This window comes from Staurois parvus, unplaced genomic scaffold, assembly GCF_062004578.1.
Source record: "Staurois parvus isolate SC_StPar_1 unplaced genomic scaffold, SC_StPar_1.0 ptg000012l, whole genome shotgun sequence".
In the NCBI taxonomy this organism is placed as follows: Eukaryota; Metazoa; Chordata; class Amphibia; order Anura; family Ranidae; genus Staurois; species Staurois parvus.
Genome location: NW_028317808.1, coordinates 9344706 through 9365758, shown reverse-complemented (window position 1 = coordinate 9365758; position 21053 = coordinate 9344706). Strand labels below are relative to the sequence as shown.

At 40.8% G+C, this 21053-nt stretch overlaps 1 protein-coding gene across 4 annotated transcripts in view; it reads left to right on the top strand.

Annotated features, from left to right (window-relative positions):
• Window positions 1-21053, top strand: part of ACO1 (aconitase 1) — a 73183-nt gene that overhangs the window by 1906 nt on the left and 50224 nt on the right. Inside the window, exon 1 of one of the 4 annotated variants that reach the window (XM_089674762.1) lies at window positions 8626-8770. The exons of the other annotated variants lie outside the window; for them this stretch is intronic. The gene's annotated coding sequence lies outside the window, so the exon portion shown is untranslated. Of the gene's footprint in view, window positions 1-8625; window positions 8771-21053 lie in introns of those variants that run through there. 4 annotated transcript variants of the gene reach the window in all.

The window sequence follows — 21053 nt, the reverse complement described above, 5'->3', positions numbered from 1 at the left end:
TGGCGGCGATCAGCGGCTGTCTTAATTTATAGTAGTAATGGCGGCGATCAGCGGCTGTCTTAATTTATAGTAGTAATGGTGGCGATCAGCGGCTGTCTTAATTTATAGTAGTAATGGTGGCGATCAGCGGCTGTCTTAATTTACAGTAGTAATGGCGGCGATCAGCGGCTGTCTTAATTTATAGTAGTAATGGCGGCAATCAGCGGCTGTCTTAATTTATAGTAGTAATGGCGGCGATCAGCGGCTGCCTTAATTTATAGTAGTAATGGTGGCGATCAGCGGCTGTCTTAATTTATAGTAGTAATGGCGGCGATCAGCGGCTGTCTTAATTTATAGTAGTAATGGTGGCGATCAGCGGCTGTCTTAATTTATAGTAGTAATGGTGGCGATCAGCGGCTGTCTTAATTTATAGTAGTAATGGCGGCGATCAGCGGCTGTCTTAATTTATAGTAGTAATGGCGGCGATCAGCGGCTGTCTTAATTTATAGTAGTAATGGCGGCGATCAGCGGCTGTCTTAATTTATAGTAGTAATGGTGGCGATCAGCGGCTGTCTTAATTTATAGTAGTAATGGCGGCGATCAGCGGCTGTCTTAATTTATAGTAGTAATGGTGGCGATCAGCGGCTGTCTTAATTTATAGTAGTAATGGTGGCGATCAGCGGCTGTCTTAATTTACAGTAGTAATGGCGGCGATCAGCGGCTGTCTTAATTTATAGTAGTAATGGCGGCAATCAGCGGCTGTCTTAATTTATAGTAGTAATGGCGGCGATCAGCGGCTGCCTTAATTTATAGTAGTAATGGTGGCGATCAGCGGCTGTCTTAATTTATAGTAGTAATGGCGGCGATCAGCGGCTGTCTTAATTTATAGTAGTAATGGTGGCGATCAGCGGCTGTCTTAATTTATAGTAGTAATGGCGGCGATCAGTGGCTGTCCTTAATTATAGTAGTAATGGCGGCGATCAGTGGCTGTTTTAATTTATAGTCGTAATGGCGGCGATCAGCGGCTGTCTTAATTTATAGTAGTAATGGCGGTGATCAGTGGCTGTCTTAATTTATAGTCGTAATGGCGGCGATCAGTGGCTCTTTTAATCTACAGTAATAATGGCAGTGATCAGCAGCTGTCTTAATTTATTGTAGTAATGGCGGCGATCAGTGGCTGTCTTCATTTATAGTTGTAATGGCGGCGATCAGTGGCTGTCTTCATTTATAGTTGTAATGGCAGCGATCAGCGGCTCTCTTAATTTATAGTAGTAATGGCGGCGATCAGTGGCTGTCTTCATTTATAGTTGTAATGGCAGCGATCAGCGGCTGTCTTAATTTATAGTAGTAATGGCGGCGATCAGTAGCTGTCTTAATTTATAGTAGTAATGGTGGTGATCAGCGGCTTATAGCGGGACTGTGATAGTATGGCAGGCATTCTGACACTGGCTTACTGACACGAATACAGTCATTAGCACTAATAAAAATAAGTGTATATTAATTGGTTTGTGTGAAAGTTATAATGTCTACAAACTATGGTATATGTATTTGAAAATTGAGCAATCTTGATGTACTGGCAGCCGATCTCATTTCTTCAGGCCCTTAAAATGTCTGGACAGTACAAATATCTACCAAATGACCCTTTTGTTTGGGAAAGTAGAAAGTCCAAAGTATTTAGTAAGAGGCATGGCGAGTTTTTTGACACCCACAACCAGCCCGCAGTGTGTGGGACAGTGTGAACCAGGGCTGAAAGAAAAACAAGAGAGGAAAAAATGTGCTAGAATGTATCAAAAACTTGCATGCAGAAATGCATCCAGAATGTATCCTCTGAACTGCGTTTCTGTGGTGTGAATCAGCCCTAAGGGTTTTTTTTTATTTTTAATATACTGGTTTTTATTGAAAACTTTTGGACAAAAGAAAAAATGTAGCATATATAGCATGTCAGTTGTACAAAGTATTTTTTCACACAGTTATCAAATGGACAATCTTCCACCACCATGGAAATAAGATTTACAAGAGGATTGAAGTGTCAGTCAATATCAAATATCCAACAATATTATAGTGCACTGCGTTGCAATTCCACAACATAAAAGGAAAATGGGCCCCTAAGGGTTTATTACTACTTTAACCATGTACTGCTAGCTAATCTTTAGTGATATTGTAATTTAGGAATCGTGCAATACCCAAAAGAGTACAGAAAATCCATACTCTCCTCTTGGTTAGTGTATGATTTCAGTATAACCTTGGATGTGACGCCTTGTTCCACCAGTACATGGTCATAACAAAAAGGTTGCCTGAACAATAACTTGTGATGAGCTTGATGATATTTGGAGACTTTAAGCAGGAAATTGCTGGGGTTATGGTGTTAAGGCACAGTAGTCAGAACAATTATGGAAAATAAGGTGTTGTAGCGTTATGATAAATTGTGCAGCCGTCTCCAGAATCCCATTTAGGATCCATAGGGTTACAGTTCTACCTTTTTTTTTTTTTCTCCTTTTTTTTTTTTCTTTTTCTTTTTTCTGTTTCTCATTGCTAAGCATAATTTGCACTACATACATAAAAGGGCTACAGTATCTCTTCACCTTTGGACTTTACCCTGAAAGATAGTTACTGTTTAGAGCATGTGTTTAACAAATGTCAACATAATTAAGACTGTTTTCCGTGACATTTTTAATATCTTTGTTTGCAAACATTATGAGGCTGGTGAAGATTATGCTATTGTTAAGTAATATTTTTTGACTAATTGAAATGAATCACAGTAATAAAGAAAACATTTTCATCGTAATAAAGGTTTCAGGCTGGTGGTAGACAACAAGCAAACAAGTGATCTTCCTGTTGTAACCACTAGGGATGAGGATTGCGTATTGCAGTGAATGTTACCTGTTAGCACTCACAGTTCACTAAAAGGTCAAACGAAAGAGTCCGATTTGGCTCGGTTGTCCCCTTAAACCTCTGGATGCTACTGCAGCTGTGAGCAGTTCATTTAGTGGCAGTATTACTACCACCACTAAATGACAACTTCCCGCTGTGTGGACCACGAGCATCTTTGGTTAGTAGGATGCAAGTGGCCTCATAATGTCATTGGATGTTACCCGCTTCCAGTGTTTTATCAAGCAAGAATGACGTGCTGGGCAGCTGCCCGCATCTTAGCAACTGATTACTTCATTGTTTGCTAGGACGTCATCAGCTGTTCATTGGTTGTTATTGTGCACCATAGCAAATGATGACGCTGTGCAAGAAAAAAATAGATTTTGTCCCCTCGAAATCCATACCAGACACCCATCTTTGAGTTATCATATTGGAATATGGAAGCCATCCTTAAAACAAATACCTTTTTACCTGTGGCCTTATGTTACTGGGTGAAAGTCTTGACAAATTTTCAAGATTTGCAGAATTAACCTCTGTCCATATGTAGAATCCTTTGGCCCAAATGCTGGTCAGCGGAACTTCCCTGCAAGTTGTATCTTGATTTGGCTTCCTTCAAAAGAAAAAGAAGGCTTGTACCCTACAGGTAAGACCGTCTGTTCTTGAGACCAGGAAAAGTACATTTCATCCATCTCAAGTCTTAAGTTTGGAACACAGTTTTTTTTGTCTGAAGATGAGGGATAAGTCTTACTCTAAGCCCTCTTCTCAGTGATGGGGCATATTTGTCAGACTGGGGGAACATCTGTCAACTTTTGTGGCTTTCTAGTCCCAAAAATCTCAGATTTTTGGGTCAAGACGGTAATTTCCAGGGGCTAAAAACTGGAGTTTCAGTTTTTCTCTTCTCTGATTCTTGTTTTGAAATTTGCCTCCTTCCTGGCAAAGCACTGATTTATTTGCTACTGTTAAGAAGCTTCTCTCTCTGTGGGTTATTGCCCCTGTCCCAAACAAACACTTTCAGGCTTTCTACTCAAATGTGTCCACAAGTTGCTTAAAGCAGTGGGTCCTGATGAATAAAGGAAGGAGTCTTAAGCGCTGCCACAAAATATATATAACTATACTAAAGCTGCAAGCACCAAAAGTGTCCAACCACTCAAAAGGCAAAACAATAAATAAATAGTTCTGCTGTGTAAGTCTTAACCTAAATAAAGTGCATAACAATCAATTCATAATTGGGTAATGAATGATTAAATAAATTTCCCACCCACCTGTATATTTGATCATATACCAATGTAAACCATATCAAAAACAATTCACCAAAGTGATTTAATAAACATCCGACAGAGCCTAATTACAAAATGCACAAGTGTACAGTGAGAAATTCAACTGGATGAATCAATGTATGGGACTGCCTTTTACCTCATTCAAGATACTGTGTCTAGTTGTGGAGACCTCACTTACAAAAAGATATTGGTAAGATAGATGCAGTCCCGAAATGAGCAACATAAATGGTGAAGGCCTGGGGGAAAAAACCTGTTAGGAGAGTCTTCAGGGACTTAATATGTATAGTCTGGAGGGAATAAGGGAAAGGTGACATGACTGAAACCTGTAAATAGGGTACATCAAGAGTGTGAATAAAGTTCAGGTGGGCAGTATTTTCAATATGAAACTGAGGTTAAGAACGCGGGGACATGACCTCAAACTAGCAGCCGGACAGTTTAAAACTATTCTTATAAAGTAGTATTTTACTGAAAGAGTAGTTGATGCTTGGAATAGACTTCAAGCTGAGGTAGTGAGTCAGCCACGTTTAAGTGGTTTCAAACATGCTATGGATAAACATAGATCTATGGATCACTTTTTTATTTTCTACCATCAATCTCTTCCCAAGACAAATGGAGGCATTTGGCTCATTCTGGATCCAAAAATTCAACTTCTTTCTGCGGGTTCAAAAGTTTCTCAAGTAGTCAACCAGGTCAGTCATTGCCTCCCTTCTTCCAGGGCATTTTTTCTGACCTTCATGGACATCATGGATGCTTACTTGCACACTGCCATTCTTCCATCTTGCCAGCGTTATCTGCGTTTTGCTGTCGGTGCTCAGTATTCCAAGAATAAAATGCTATCTTTGTTGTATGAAAGGAGGAGGCAACCCTTTCATTCATCTACTCGTCATCCATTCATAGAAATCTTTTTGTTATTGGACGTTATAGTACAGCTTCAATGAGTAGGAAGGGGAAAGGGCAAGCATAGTCGGCATGCTTAATGAATGCCCGTCACAGGTCCCTTGGCTGTATTAACCTTTATACCCTTGGCTGTATTAACCAGAAGATCACTGCTGTTGAGGGGGGTTCAGAGGACTCCAGGTTTCAATAACAGCAGCCAACCACACTTCACATTGATAGTAAACACTGTCCCTTGTGCTGATTTTTGTTTACATTTTGACTAAACTTAGGCTTGCTTTAACCACTTCAATACATGGCATTTTTACCCCCTTCCTGTCCAGGCCATTTTTCAGGTTTCAGCGCTCTCACACTTTGAATGAAAATTGCGCGGTCATACAACATTGTACCCAAACTAAAATTTTAGCATTTTCTTCACACAACTAGAGCTTTCTTTTGATGGTATTTAATCACCACTGGGGTTTTTCTTTTTTGCTAAATTAACAAAAAAACTCCAAAAATTTTGACAAAATAACACGTTTTTCTTTGTTTCTGTTATAAAAGTTTGCAAATAAATAACACAGGTCTGCGACTAAAAAGCTGTTTGATTATTTTCATCTAATTTCCATGTATTTTGGTGTGCTGAAAACAAATAAAATATTGAAAAAACTCCTAGACGTCATGATTTGCCACAAAATGCAAAATTGTCTTCAAATTTATCACATTTTTGGTATTTTTTTTATATTATGGGTTTTTAACCAAATTTAAAGTCCAAATTACTATTAATTAATTCACATAAGTGCATTTAAGATATAAAATGGCAAAAAAACCTTAAAGGGGTTGTCCGAGTTATGTAAAAAAAAATATAGCACTGTAAATCTGATGGTCAGCAATATATACATAAGCTAAGCAAGTTTTAGGGAAAAAAAATTCTATTTCCTCATTTCTCTAGTTCTCTTCTGGCCCTTTGTTGTTATTTGCAGGTAAACAATCTCTGCTCCTCCCCCCTGCAAAGGGGGTGAATACAAGTGCTGCTCTGAGTGACATGTCTGACTACTGGGATACTCAGCAGCATGCTGTAAGTGTAAGCCTCAGCCCTGAGTCTGTGCTTCTAATGGTAGAAGGGGTTAATCTTTCCTGAAGAATCCAGTGGGTGGGATACCAAATACCCTTGTTTTCTGTGTCTATGGGACAGTTGAGACCGAGAAACTTTGGTACCTTCCCATAAAGTTCTTCTACCACCTCTCCACATAATTGGGATTGATGAAGCAATTCGTAAAATCACTTCCAAGAAATGGAGAATGCTTCAAATACTTGTGAGGAGCGGAGAGTATGTTTTGGGTGGTATATGGATATCAGGTCAGTGATCTAGTTTGGGGCAGTATTATGAACAGCTTTGTACGTCAATGTTAGTAATTTGAATTTTATGTGTTGGGCAATCGGAAGCCAGTGGAGGGATTGGCAGAGGGGGGTGGTTGATACGGAGCGGTTAGTAAAGTGGATGAGTCTGGCCACAGAATTCAGGATAGACTGAAGCGGGGATAGCCTGCGGTGAGGTAAGCCAGTGAGGAGGGAGTAGTAGTCAGTAGTCAAGTCGTGAGATGATAAGGGAGTGAATGAGTTGCTTAGTAGTTTCTTAGGTTAGGAACGGACGTATTTTGGAGATGTATCGGACGTGGAGTCTACATGAATTTGTCAGCGATTGGGGCTGGAAAGACAGATATAAGTCTAGAATGACACCTAGTACTCTGGCTTGCGGGGTGGGACTGATGGTAGCGTTGTTGGTCGTGATGGAGAAGTTGGAGGGGCGCGGGCTGGGGGGAAAACTAGGAGCTCAGTTTTGGAAAGGTTTAATTTGAGGAAGTGGAGTGACATCCAATCTTATTTAATAAAATATCTTGCTGATAGAAATATCAGAGTTGGCACAAGTAATTTTAAGGGGGCTATATGGAACACATATGCAGAAGCATTGATTTGAAAAGGGACTGTAATTGCAATGATCTCTAGTGGATTTTTGTAATGCGACTCTTATCTATGATGGTCTTCTGAAGCATGTCCCAAGTCTACAGCAACTAGCATGTTTGCATTTGCAATCTCTATCTCTTGCAACATACCTGTAGTTTTTAATCCTCTCCTGTTGCATGTTTGCAGTCTTTGACAATCTGACAACTTTCTGTAGCATTAACCATTATGTGCTTTCTTAACTTTCTTAACCATTATGTGCTTTTCTCTGGTAATGTCAGGATTCACACTTGGAGAGCCCCCTATATCAGGAAAGTTGCCCACCCCTATTCTAAGAGAAAGAGGTCACATGTTCCTGCATGGCCAGAAATTCAGGGTATTCTCTGCAGAAAGGGATGTCTAAGGAATGTTGGTAAGATAGATGGGAAGGCAGGGGGACCCATGGGGGCCTTATCCAGATACACTTCCCTTTTTACCTGCATTAGCAAGGTAACTGTGTCTCTTTAAAGCGATAGTTAAAAAAAAAAAAAAGGCACTTTAAGTCATAATATGCTAGTGTGCACCGCATGCCAGCACATTATGGCAGACTTCCCTGAAAACTAAGCCCTCCAGTGGAGTGCTGCCACTCCTGTATGTGCTTCCATCTCCACCTGGTCTTCCTTCTGGGTTCGCCAGCCTTGGCCGTATGAATGTCCTACCTGCAATGACATCGGTCCCGCGTATGCACATGGGAGTCACGGCTGAGGCACAGAGTTGGTTCAGAGCCCAGTGTGCATGTGCCAGTGGTGTCACTGGTTGCTGCTGAAGTAAATATCTCCTAAATGATGCATATTAAGCGCTTCCCGTCCGCCCTATAGCAGAAATATTCCTACAGGGTGGCATGGGTGCGCAAAATCATGTATATTTATATGTGATTTCGCATTTCTGGGTAGGGGACGCATGCCCTAGTATGCCGAGCATCTCCGACGTGGGGAACTGTCTGTAAACAAAACAGTTCTCCTCCCTGTCAGCTCGTGCACATTGCTTTGGATGGCTGTGCAAAGCTTACAGTGAAGCACACATGCACAGCACACAGTTAACCCTTTGATCGCCCCAAATGTTAATCCCTTCCTGCACAGTGTCAGTGCTTTTTATTAGCACTGATCACTGTATTGGTGTCACTGGGGATGTCAGTGACACCAAGTGAGTTCCCCCCCAGTGTCAGAATGCCCGCCGCAGTTTACTACCACTTTAAACTAAATTGCTCAGGATGTGTGAGCTTAGAGAATGGGAAGGGATTAAAAAAAAAAAGAAATGAATACTGACTATTGAATCTTGTTTGGCTTATGAAAATGTTCATAACTTACAGTAAAATAATTGTCCCACGTAATTTAAAAGGCACATTTCCTTTTAAATGACCTGATCTATATTTCCCAAAATGATTTGGCAAAACCTGGATTTAATTGAAAGCTAAACAGTACTTTTTCATCTTGGCTGCGTTTGCATATGATTTATTAAAGGCTGATGATGATCAGTACAGTGCTTACATAGAAACACGTCTGTGTTGGTGGGAGCCCTGGGAATGGCAGAGGATCAGTGTATACTGGATAAGCAGCTGACTCACCCCCTCCCTCTGTGTTATAGAGCCTTTCTATGCTCTGTATGGGGAGGCATAGGAGTGGTAAGAGGGTGGAGTTCACTTCAGTGTGACTTGTCAGTCTTTACCCTGATAGCAAGTACAGAGGCCGACTTTTCCCAGCCCCACTACCTCTTGACCTCCCTGGCTTCTTTGTCCTTATGAATGTAGAGGCAAGGCTGGCTAGCCCTCTCTTGTAAGTATAAAACCACCCCTTATCCTTGTTTCTGCTGACTTACACAATAAACTTCATTGTGTAAGAAAATCATAATATGGTCATATATCTTTATTATATTGTCAACATTGTTTTTCTGCAATTAACTCTCTCCTGTCTGCTAAATATTGATATCAGATGCCTTTTGCTTAGAAACGATAGTGTTTTCTTAAGGTTCCTTTAAGTATATAATGCATTTTACTGATTGCTTTGATCACCTTTTTATTTTTCCCTAAAATGTCTTGAAAATGAAACGATTAGCTTATGCATGTGACAGAGTTGCAATACTTGGTCGTGCACTACTGTGTGGCTTTGTCATGCCTTAGTCAATTTGGAGACCGCACAGTTAGAGTAAATTACGGCATAAAAATGTTGTTTGCGTATGGTATTATAGTCTAACACATACTAAACAATTTTCAGTTTACACTGCAGCTGATAAACTCACGTGTAGGCGCTTTTCTGCTTTTTTTCAGCAGCCCCTGAACTCTCTAATATTTTCCTATGTGTCCATGTACACTATGTCGTTTACAGGCAGTTGCGTTTACAGTCGTTTTTTTGAACACACCAAACTTGTGTTTAGGAGTAGATTTCTATCAGCGTTTCAAACACTTGTAAACGCAGCTAACCGTGTTTATAAGTGTTTGCGTTTGGAAAATTTTTGTAACTCTTCCATTTCCAGATGCTGTCCAGAGCCTTTTTTCATCATGAAAAATGCATGCAAAGTGTGTTCCCGGTACTAAAATGGACCTGGTATACCATACATTGAGGTTTCGCATGAAAGAAAATATGTTAGACACTGCTGTAATAATTTCTGCACAGAAATGAGCTGGAACACATCCAAACACCACAAAAAAAAACACAGCTAATCTCAACAAATACTGCTCTCTCTGCTTCTGCTCTCTCTATTTCTCTCAAAATGTCTGAAATAGTTAATTTTTTACTGTTTTTCAGTGCATTCTGGGCATTTTGGAAGGTCTCCTGAGGTTATCTTTAAAAAACGCTTCTAAACGCAAACGCTCATAAACGCGGTATGCAAACGTGGCTAAACAGACATTTTTTAACGTACATTTTCCAGCAGTCAGTTTCCATCGTTCAGAAGTATCCCGTGTACATGGAGCCTTACAAAGCACTACATTCCACAGAAACCAGTGAAATGCTAAATTTTCAACAGCACTCTTACTAAAAATATTCAGAGAGTGAAAGGACTATAGGCTTGCAGATGTGGTCATTTGCTCGGGTAGCATCTGACCACACAAACATCTATAAGTCGTCTGTGCCTAAAGCCTAGTACACACTATGAGAAAATCGGACAAAAAAATATCGCTTTCAGAGCGATCGTCCGATAATCTGACCGTTCGTACACAGTTTTTGAGAGCCGATCACAATAGTTCGTGAAAAATTATCTGAAGGGACAAGCACAAAAATTTTTCACGTACGATAATAGAACAATCGGGGCCCATTTTCATTTACCGGTAATCAGTACAATATTCGTCCGAAAACAAAATGACTTACCAAGACCATGCATGCTCAGAAACGAAAGAATACAATACATCACTGATGTTGGGCATCACAAGCTCCATACCATGGCCCGCATTTTATAAATGGTCCACAAACGCATGCTGGATTTGGAGTAGAACAGAGAAGGCTAGTAATATCTGTTGACCATTATAAATATTTATAAATGGTGCTTCTCATGGTGTAATATGTGCATACTAGCTTAAAGCCAGCTCATTTATTTGTACTGATTCTCTTACCAACTGCCATTTGCCATTTTATCTGTTCTTCTAATGTGTCTGCTGTCTGCATTACAAGGCTGACTAGCTCCTAACATCTGCAGCGGACTTAAACCTTTTGGCCTCGTATAGTACCAATTTTATTTTTATGCTGTTCTATAGGCTCTTGAACACTAGAATTAAAAGTAAGTGGCCTAAGCCCTGATGTGCCTGACAAACAAAATCCTTAAAAGGCTGCTGCTACAGCCAGTAGGGATGTCCGTACTTCGCTATAAAATAGTGTATGAAACTATATTTTTGTACAATTTTTGATAGCATATTTTTTCATTTACCTTTTTACAGAGTTTATTGTACACATCTTACTTTTATGTATGTTTGTATGCTTAGGTATTTTAGAAGAAGCTTATTCTATTCAAGTCGTTCAAATTAGATTTTAAAATCAGATTTGCAAAAGCTATGAAAACAGCTGTGCAGAATGTGTTAATAGCTGCTAGGGAAGGCAAATATGATTGCGTGAAGCACAATGTGTACAATTTTTAATATTTTTTCCTATCCAGCAAATTGGTGAAATATTTTTCTTGCGTATAAAAGCACCAGTTTAATAAAGTAGACCTAGAGCAAGAAAAAATGTGCTCCTCTTTCCTTTTTTAAAAAGCTACCTGCCTGGCTGTCATAGTATCATGATTGTAAGGCTCAAATACTCTGAGCCACCGACCTAGATCACGCATGTATATTAGGAGTTCTGATTTCACTTACTGCATGTTTGTGTGGGGTCAGGGACAACCAGGCACTGAGCATTTCCAAAAGGAGGTCAGCAATAGCATCCTTTTATTCCTCTGACTAGAAGTGTCTTGTAAATGTGCTGTGTTGTTTCTACACACACAATGCACAAAAGCATCTTATATTCTGTCAAATCTTTCAGCTCTAGCCCAGGCTCTGTTGCATTATAACAGGATGTCTGAGAGTGAAAAGGAAAAATACATGTTTTTCCACTTGTTAGACTATTATTGTGCGTTAACTGATCACTAACAAAACACTGTCTGCCTGAGGTATTTTGGTATGGATGCCGACATAAGCTGGCGTACATAAAATATTGGTCTACATCAGTTGGCAAGAATTTAAGTGCTTTGAAGTTTAAATTAGTTAACCAAACTCAGGGTCATAGCTGTAGGATTTAGCGGTTTTATATCCATACCAAGCTCCTATATTGCCTATTTTACAACAGATAGGTTACATATATATATATATATGATGACCAAGATCTTTTATTCTGTCTGAAACATATATAAGCAGAATGTTTCTGTGCTCCTTATAGGCTGACTTATGTACACTTTTTAAAGGGAAAAAGTAATTTTTTATTTATTTTTTTAAAAAAAACAGAAGAACATACCTCCCCTCTATTTGGCTACTGGGGATGTCAAACGGTACCAGGAGTCATGTGACTGCCTCCCTCCTACATGACCGATTAGCTGCTTGGGCACTCAGCACTGTTATGGTGGTGGTGGGGGGGAGGGAATCCTTAGCGCTGTGTAAGAGATGTGGAGCTTAAGGCCTCATGCACACTGGAGATTTTTGCTATTATTATTATTATACAGTATTTATAAAGCGCCGATAGTTCACTCAGCGCTGTACATTATAAAGGGGGACAGAACATGTGACAGAACAATACCAATACAATGCAAGACATGAGGGGATCGAGGGCCCTGCTCTTTCGAGCTTACAATCTCTCTTCTAGATGCCTTTTCTTCCTGGTAGCAATGTTTTGGCAGAAAAATTTTGCCGCTTGTAAATGTGTGTAACCCATTTAAACGCATCGAGCGCTTGGGCGATAATTCATTTTATTGACCAGAATATGAATTTATTCTGACCATTTAAATGAACACTCAAGCACTAAACACACCAAGCATTAACACATATCTATACACGGCAAGCATTTCTTCTGCCAAAACACTGCTGCTCCTGAATGTACTTGCAGTGTTTTGTTTTGTTTTTCTCTGCCTTTAAACACCTATGTGTACAGTACATGGACGCACAGGCTAACATGGAGGCACGTTTATAAACAGAAAAAAAAAACACCAGACACCCCTAAGAGCAGCGTGAAAAACATCCAGTGTGCATGAGACCTAAACAGGCCATAATAAAAAAAAAAACTCTCTCAGCACACTAGTGGCTTATATCCTGTAAATACATAAAAAGTCCATAATGTCCATAACTGTATAACCACTTAAGTGGCAGCCATCCCAGGGTAAGCCAACTCTAGAAGGATAATATGTGGAAAGAAAAGGAGGGTGGCACCTTCTAAGTGCAGTATTACACAGTTTATTAAGCCACAAAAGTTATAAAAATGCACAACAGTGAAGTGGTTAAAAATCCCATCAGTGAAAGATGATCTATGGGTATGCTGCTATCATCCATATCCTGTAGGGATCCGTCTGACTGCAATAGCTGCCACTATGGATGGTAGAGGAGGTCCCAGAGCACTGTGGATGGTAGGAAGTCCCAGCACACCACCGCTGGAAGTGTCTGTGACTAGTAGGCCTGTAAAAGGAGCAGCTAGCTCTGAGCGCGTAGCCTTGCCTTTCTCCTCCTTGGTTGCCGACCTCTCCCCTTGGTGACGTCACGTATGCCAATGCTTGCCGTTCACGCTCGTCACAGACACTTGCGGTGTCCTGGGACTTCCTACCATCCACAGTGCTCTGGGACCTCCTCTATCATCCATGGTGGCCCCTATTGCACTCGGACGGATCCCTGCAGGATATGGATGACGGTGGCATACCCATAGATCATCTTTCATGGATGGGCGTTTTAACCACTTCACTATTGTGAGTTTATATAACTTTTGTGGGTTATTAAACTGTGTAATACTGCACTTAGAAGGTGCCTCCCTCTTTTTTCTTTTCACATATTATCCTAAAACAAGCCATAAGATCTGCTTTCGCCACTAAGTGCCCGGTCATACCGGTGTGATTTGGGAATTGAAATTGCATCTAATGAATGTAAATGTCAGTGTCTTAACATTTGTGATTTGCTGCAGCCCGACTTCTAAAGTAGTTCTTGCATTACTTTTTCTGCAGTTTTGGTGCAGTTTCACATACATTATTATATTATTATACAGTATTTATAAAGCGCCGATAGTTCGCTCAGCGCTGTACATTACAAAGGGGGACAGAACATGTGACAGAACAATACCAATACAATGCAAAACATGAGGGGATTGAGGGCCCTGCTCTTTCGAGCTTACAATCTAGGAGGGAGGGGATGGTGGCACAGGAGGAGATAGCTGTGGGGGATGGAGTGGTAGGAAGAGTGGAGGAGGTGAGCAGGTTAGCAGAGGGTGGGGTAGGCTTCCCTGAAGAGATGGGTTTTCAGGGTGCACCTAAAGGAGAGGAGAGTAGGTGATAATCTGATGGGTTGGGGCAGGGAGTTCCAGAGGATGGGTGACACCCTGGAGAAGTCCTGGAGGTGGGCATGGGAGGAGGAGACCAGGGAACTACAGAGAAGGAGGTCTTGTGAGGAGCGGAGTGTGTGCTGGGCGGTACTTGGATATTAGGTCAGTGATGTAGTTCGGGGCAGTATGGTGGACGTCTTTGTACGTCAGTGTTAGGATTTTGAATTTGATCCGTTGCGCATTCGGAAGCCAGTGGAGGGATTGGCAGAGGGGGGTGGCGGAGATGGAGCGGTTGGAAAGGTGAATGAGTCTGGCAGCCGTATTCAGGATCGACTGAAGCGGGGATAGCCAGCGGTGAGGCAGGCCAGTGAGGAGGGAGTTGCAGTAGTCGAGGGAGTGGATGAGCTGTTTAGTGGTTTCTGGAGTTAGAAACATGCGGATTTTGGCGATGTTGCGGAGGTGGAGTCTGCACGAGCTTGTTAAAGATTGGACTTGGGGCTGGAAGGATAGGTTGGAGTCCAGAATGACACCAAGTACTCTGGCCTGCGGGGCGGGTTTGATGGTGGCGTTGTTGGACATGATGGAGAAGTCAATGGGGGGTGGTGTCCGGGCTGGGGGGAAGACAAGAAACTTGGTTTTGGAGACGTTCAGTTTAAGGAAGTGGAGCAACATCCAGTCTGATATGTCGCTCAGTAGGTGTGTGATTCGGGCGGAGACCGAGGGGGTGAGGTGGGGGGTTGAGAGATAGATTTGTGTGTCATCGGCATAGAGGTGGTAGTTGAAGCCGTGAGAGTGTATGAGTTGGCCAAGGGAGGAGGTGTAGATGGAGAAGAGAATAGAATATAATGGTAATCGCACTGCAAATTGCAAGAAATCATTGAAAATCTTCACAAGTAGCAATAAAGTCTTCAGAAATCACACCTGAAATCTCGCTGAAATTGCACACAAATTTTGAATTGCAGCGGTGTGGCCGGTGACTCAGTGTGAGAACAAAAACTGCTTTAAAGGAGGTCAGAGGCAAGTCAGAAAGAGGTCCACTGAAGGACTAATGCACATGTCATTAAATTTTGAGTGATCTCAGAAGAGCCTCGTTTTATAATAACGTTCTCTGAAAAGTATTTCACATTGGATTGCTCTTTAGAGGGCATTTGTCAGGCAGTGAGGAGGCATTACATAACTCCTTACTGCCTGTTATAACCCTTTAAACCTACAGTAGCGCACTGCAACCACGGGGTGCCCCCATTCTATTGAATGGGTCGCATTCAGCCGCCGGTACTGCCCGCCATATGTAGCAGTGGGTTTAATTTTGCAGCATCATATGTAACCCCCCTTCCTGTGCCTTTTCAACATAAGGGAGAACAGTTGGGAGCTGATAAAAATGCAGCGGGTTAACCCTGCATTTTACCCCCCCCGCAACAGCAACTGAAAAGGAGGCTTTAAAGGCCTATGTGGATATAGGATGTTTGTAGATAAAAATGAGCTGTGCAGTAATCCTTTTGTTAAAGGTGTAGTCTATTTGCATACCTCATGAAGCCTGGCTGCAAAACTCCCAGGATGTTGCTAAGGACATTGCAAAGAGGCCCAGCTGTTACTGTTCACCTTCACCATCAAAGAGTGAGTTCTCTCTCTGCTCCTTTAATGGTGAAGGTGGACAGTAAGAGCTGGGCCTATCTTAGCAACATCCTGGGAGTTTTCCAGTCAGGTTTCATGAGGTGCATAAATGCTCTACACCTATAGAAAGAGCATTATTTAACCCCTAGCTGCATGCCCACAGCACTTTTACTGCAAGCGGGCAGCACAGCCAGACTCCGCAATGTACCTGTATGTCACGGTGAACTTCCTGGTTTTTGAGCACGTGTGCTCGCCCCCTGCTGATTGGTGCTGTGATTGGACACAGCATCGGTCTGTCAGCAGGTTTCGGGAAATGATTGAAACCTGCTGATTGGCTGTGGTCAATCACAGCACAGAGTTCTGTGTTCACAAACACACAGAACTCTGTACACAGACAGCGATCTAGCAGTTTTTTTCCCTGAAACCATATCTAACTTCAGGGAGAAAAAGCAGCCAGATCTGTCAATAAAGGCAGGACACATTATATTTGTAGGGATGCACCAATACCGTTTTTTATCGGCGAATACTAGTACTGTTACTTTTGGTCAAGTACTTGCCGATGTCAATTACTGATACTTTGTGGTGCGATTTGCATTAATGGGTGCAAATTGCACATCAAAAAATAGCATGCGATTTGAACAGGAATGCAATTCTTGTCAAATCGCATGTGGTTTCCCCACTGCTGTGTGAAGCCAGACTTGTTATAGCCCGAGTTCACACAGGAGCTGTGCAGGAAGGTTTCCCTCAGTGGAGAGTAGGTGAGTGTGGATATATAATATGGAAGCAGATGCTCCATATTCTCAGTGGTAGGAGAGAAGAGAAACCAGCAGGGATTTGAAATCCCTACCGCTTTCTTTCCTCTCCTTGCAGGGATGAGAGTTCAGGCTAGAGAACTTTTGATTGGTTAGCACTGTCACATGGACAGTGCTGACCAGTCAGATGCCGTCTATTCCAAACTGTCATCACTGCAAGGAGAGGAAGGAAAGAAAGCAGCAGGGATTTCATATCCACACCACTTTTTCTCCTCTTTTACCACTAAGACTTGGCATGGGATGCCAGTAGGAAGGTTTCCTGCACCATTCCTGTGTAAACGTGGGCTATGACAAGCCTGGGTTCACACAGGAGGAGTGGGGAAAACGCATGCGATTTGGACATGAATCGCATTCCTGTTCAAATCCCGTACTAACCTTTTGCAGTGCAATTTGCGTCCATTTTGCGTCAGTTAAGGTATCTGGTAGTATTTTCAAGAAAACGTGTACTCCTGAAAATACTCAGTATGGGCACCAGTGCATCCCTACTCATATGAAATTAATCAAAAGTAATTATTCACAAATCATAAATTCTGTGGTTATAAAGTAAATGAGAATAAAATAACCAATTTATTATGATTTGTGTATAATTACTTTTGATTAATTTCATGTTTTGCGCTGCTTTATTGTTTCACTGATTTTTTTTTTTTTTTGATTTTTTTTTTAATTTATTTTTGTTAATATTTTTGATTCGTATCAAGGCACAGCAGCATTCACTTTCAAAATTTTCACATAGTTCTTGTGGCGCAGGTTGTTTTTATTTTATTTCATCCCTACTCATAAGGCACACAGTTAACCCATTGATTTCCCCTTGATGTTAACCCATTTCTAGCCAGTGACCTTAGTACAGTGTACAATTTTATCGCTGATGACTTTATTAATATCACTAGTGACCTCAGTGTCCGTAACCCTCCCAGACAGTGTCTGTTAATGCCATATTGACCGCCACACTTTCACAGTCACACTAGAAGTCGCTGATCACCTCCATTACATATATAGCGTCTAAAGCTGCTTAAATGTCAGTATATATACCATAGTTTGTAGATACTATAACTTTCATACAAACCAATTAATAAGCACTGGATTGGGATTTTTTTTATGCCAAAGACATAGCAGAATACATTTTGTCCTAAATTGTATGAAGAAATTAGATGTTTTATAACAGAAATCAGAACATTTTTTTTCAACATTTTCAGTCTTTTATAGTTTATATAATAAAAATATAAAAATCCAGTGGTGATCAAATACCACCAAAAGAAAGCTCTATTTGTATGAAAAAACTGATATAAATTTAATTTGCTACAGTGTTGCATGACCAAGAAAATCTATTTATTGCAGTCAGCACCTGCAGTATATGGATTTTGACAATACTTTACATGCCAGATAAATGTTCGCTTTATAAAATTCAAAACACTAACAATAATGTATAAAGCCATTTATAACTCTGACCCAAATTACATCACCAATCTTGTCTCTAAATATCACCCAAACCGTACTCTCTGCTCTTCGCAAGACCTCCTACTCTCTAGCTCCCTTGACTACTCCCCCATGCTCGTCTTCAGGACTTCTCCAGAGCTTCCCCTATCCTCTGGAACTCTCTACCCCAATTTAGCAGACTATTGCCTACTCTGCTCACTTTTAGATGATCTCTGAAAACCTATCTCTTCAGGGAAGCCTATCCTGCCCTCAGCTAATACTGGAATCTTCTACTCTTCCAACCAGTCTATCCCCCACAGTTATTACCTTTTGTACCACTAGCCCCTCCCTCCTAGATTGTAAGCTCCAAGGAGCAGGGCCCTCCTAACCCTCTTGTATTGAACTGTCTTGTTGCTGTATTGTCTCCCTTTCTATTGTAAAGCGCTGAGCAAACTGTTGGTGCTATAAAAATCCTGTATAATAATAATAAAATATCACAGATAGTGACTTGCCATCCTTCTGCAGAATTTGTATTGATTGGGCTGATGTTTATTGGAGCTAAGGCCTCATTTTTATTAGTGAAAACCAAGTTCTGTGCTAGGCTGAGTTTCTTGTGGATGAAGGAAAGGGGAAGGGCATTATGTTTCTGGCAGTACTATCATTTTCTGCTGAGTCATTGGCCAGGCGCTGCTTTTGTCATTTGTGTTTTTTTCCCAAGAACACTTATTACACATCTGCCTAGCATTTGTATGTTATTTTCACATTTTAGAAAGTGCTGACTGTGTAGAAACAGAGGAGGAGGGAGAACTTTTAAGTTACTGGGTGAAGTGTGACAGCTTCTCAGCACTTCAGATTGTATAGAAAGACTTGTTAGTTTAGAAGTTGTTGCTTCTCATTAGAATAACAGACCATGGAGTCATAAGTCTCAACTTGTTTTTTATGGCTATCCTCTTACAATGTAGCTTGTACTTCTTGGGCTTTATTGTACAGTAATATTCAGAGCCCCACAGCAACTGAAGATTTCAGCGATTTACTGCAGTCCTTTTACTATAGTTTTATGTGTAATAGTAAAGTTGTGCACCATGTTAAAGGATACGTTCACTTCAAAAAAAAAAAAAAATGAAATGCACATCTTTTTGCATGTAATTTAATTAGGAGCCTCTAAAGCATTGCACCAGCGATCAGCAGATCACGGGTGCAATATTAGTCTCCTGCAGACTCTCCGTGTAGCTGTCTGCTCATACATCGTACGGACAGGCACTTACTGAATGACAGGAAGGATCAATAAACTACGTAAAGCACTCATCAACGCCCTGGTAGTTCACTGAGAACTACAAGTCATCAGCCTCAGTGGCTGACAGTAGTTGTAGTTTTCCCATTCACAGAACTCTGCACTAATGTGTTTTTTGTTTGTTTTTTTACATTGTGACAACGGGTGTGGGGAGACGATCCCCGGCCCGCTGTCACAAAGAGGAATCGGGGGAGTTTAGGTGGTTGCGTGGGCTGCCCATTTAGTAACATGTTACACCCTAGTTATGGGTGTAACATGTCATATTATGAAAGCTGAACTTACCCTTTAAGCTGTCCATACACCAATCTGATATAGACCAATTCCTGTCAAAAATTTGCTCCGTAGGCTGTCCTGTCTGCACCACCTGGCTTGACAAGTCCATTTTTCATCAAACTTTTTTGCCAGGTGGAAAATTTACTACCAAACTGCACCTATATCCAATGAGATGCGAACATTATTTAGGTATTCTGACAAATTTTGGCGCTCAGAATGCAATAGCTGACTGCAGATTCTACCATCTGCTGTTTAGAGGGCTAACATGTATGACTAGCTTTAGCCATTGAACAATGCAGAAAATTTTATTGATTAACTGAAGTTTTTGAAAATGTAAGAATACAGAACACCTTAAATTCCTCCCCTACTCTTTATACAGTGTTACAAAGACTGAGGAAGGGATATAAAGGGGCCCAAAAGGCTGTATCTTTAATAAGTTAGTCAGTAAAAGGTAACAAACTACCATCTTTGTGTGTAGTTTGATATGAAAATCATTCATCTCCTATCCATGTAATGTATCTTTCCCCTGTTCTTCCTACTACTCAGAAGGCACCACTGTATGTGATCAAGGTTCAGTTTGCTGAGCAAAGAAAACAAGGGTCCCGCTGTTGTTAGTAAGTGAAGGTTAGGTTAAAACATTCATCTTTTTTTACATGGAGATTTTAAAAGCAGATAAGGTAGTACCGTTAAAAAAAGCAAATTCATTGAATGCAGCAGAATTTGAAAGTACTAATTAAGAGACTCTGTTACTTTGACCATTCAGATGTGGCCTAGTTAATACAAACCAATTAGTTGCCATTGGCTATCTATTGATCACTATTATTATTTTATTTTATTTCAGGTACTTATATAGCGCCGTCAATTTACGCAGCACTTTACATATATATTGTACGTTCACATCAGTCCCTAACCCTCAAGGGGCGTACATTCTAAGGTCCCTAACTCAAATTCATACATACACATACTAGGGCCAATTTAGACAGGGTCCATTTAACCTACCAGCATGTCTTTGGAGTGTGGGAGGAAACTGGAGTACCCGGAGGAAACCCTTGCAGGCACAGTTAGAACATGCAAACTCCAGGCAGGTGGTGCTGTGGTTGGGATTTGAACCGACGATTCTAGTACTGCCAGGCGGAAGTGCTAACCATTTAGCCACTGTGCTGCCCCTAGTTCCTTTTTTTACTTTTGTATATTTTTTTTCTGTCCTTTTAGGCTCCATGAACACTAGCATTTTTTTTAAGCTCAAAAAATTGTGGAAAAAACGCTGGTAAGTGTTTTTTTATTATCGTTCAGATGCGTTTAGGAGCATTTGTGTTTTATTAGCTTTTTTACACTACATGTAGAGGAATTTTTTTTTAAAAAAATTAGAAAAAGCTGTTAGGAGCATTTTAGTAGCATTTAGGAGCGTTTAGCATTTTTTCTGCTGGAAAAATGCTCCAAAATACTCTACAAAAACATTTTTTTTTCTGCTCCTACACGCTGAAGATAAAAAAATACTAAAAGCCTAAAGCAGTGTGCAAGGACACATAGGATAACACTATTTAGCTTCTGAGAGCAGGAAAAAAAATGCTTCTAGGAACTTAAAAACAGTAGTTTGCATGGAGCCTTAGCGTTTACTTCATTATCCAATGGTTTCTTTTATCAGCTTCTTGTATAGAGGGCAATTTAGTGGTTAGAAAAACCAAACCGTTTTTCTGCTAATTGTAGCATGTGAATTTCGCTTATTATTGAGGCCTTAAAATTC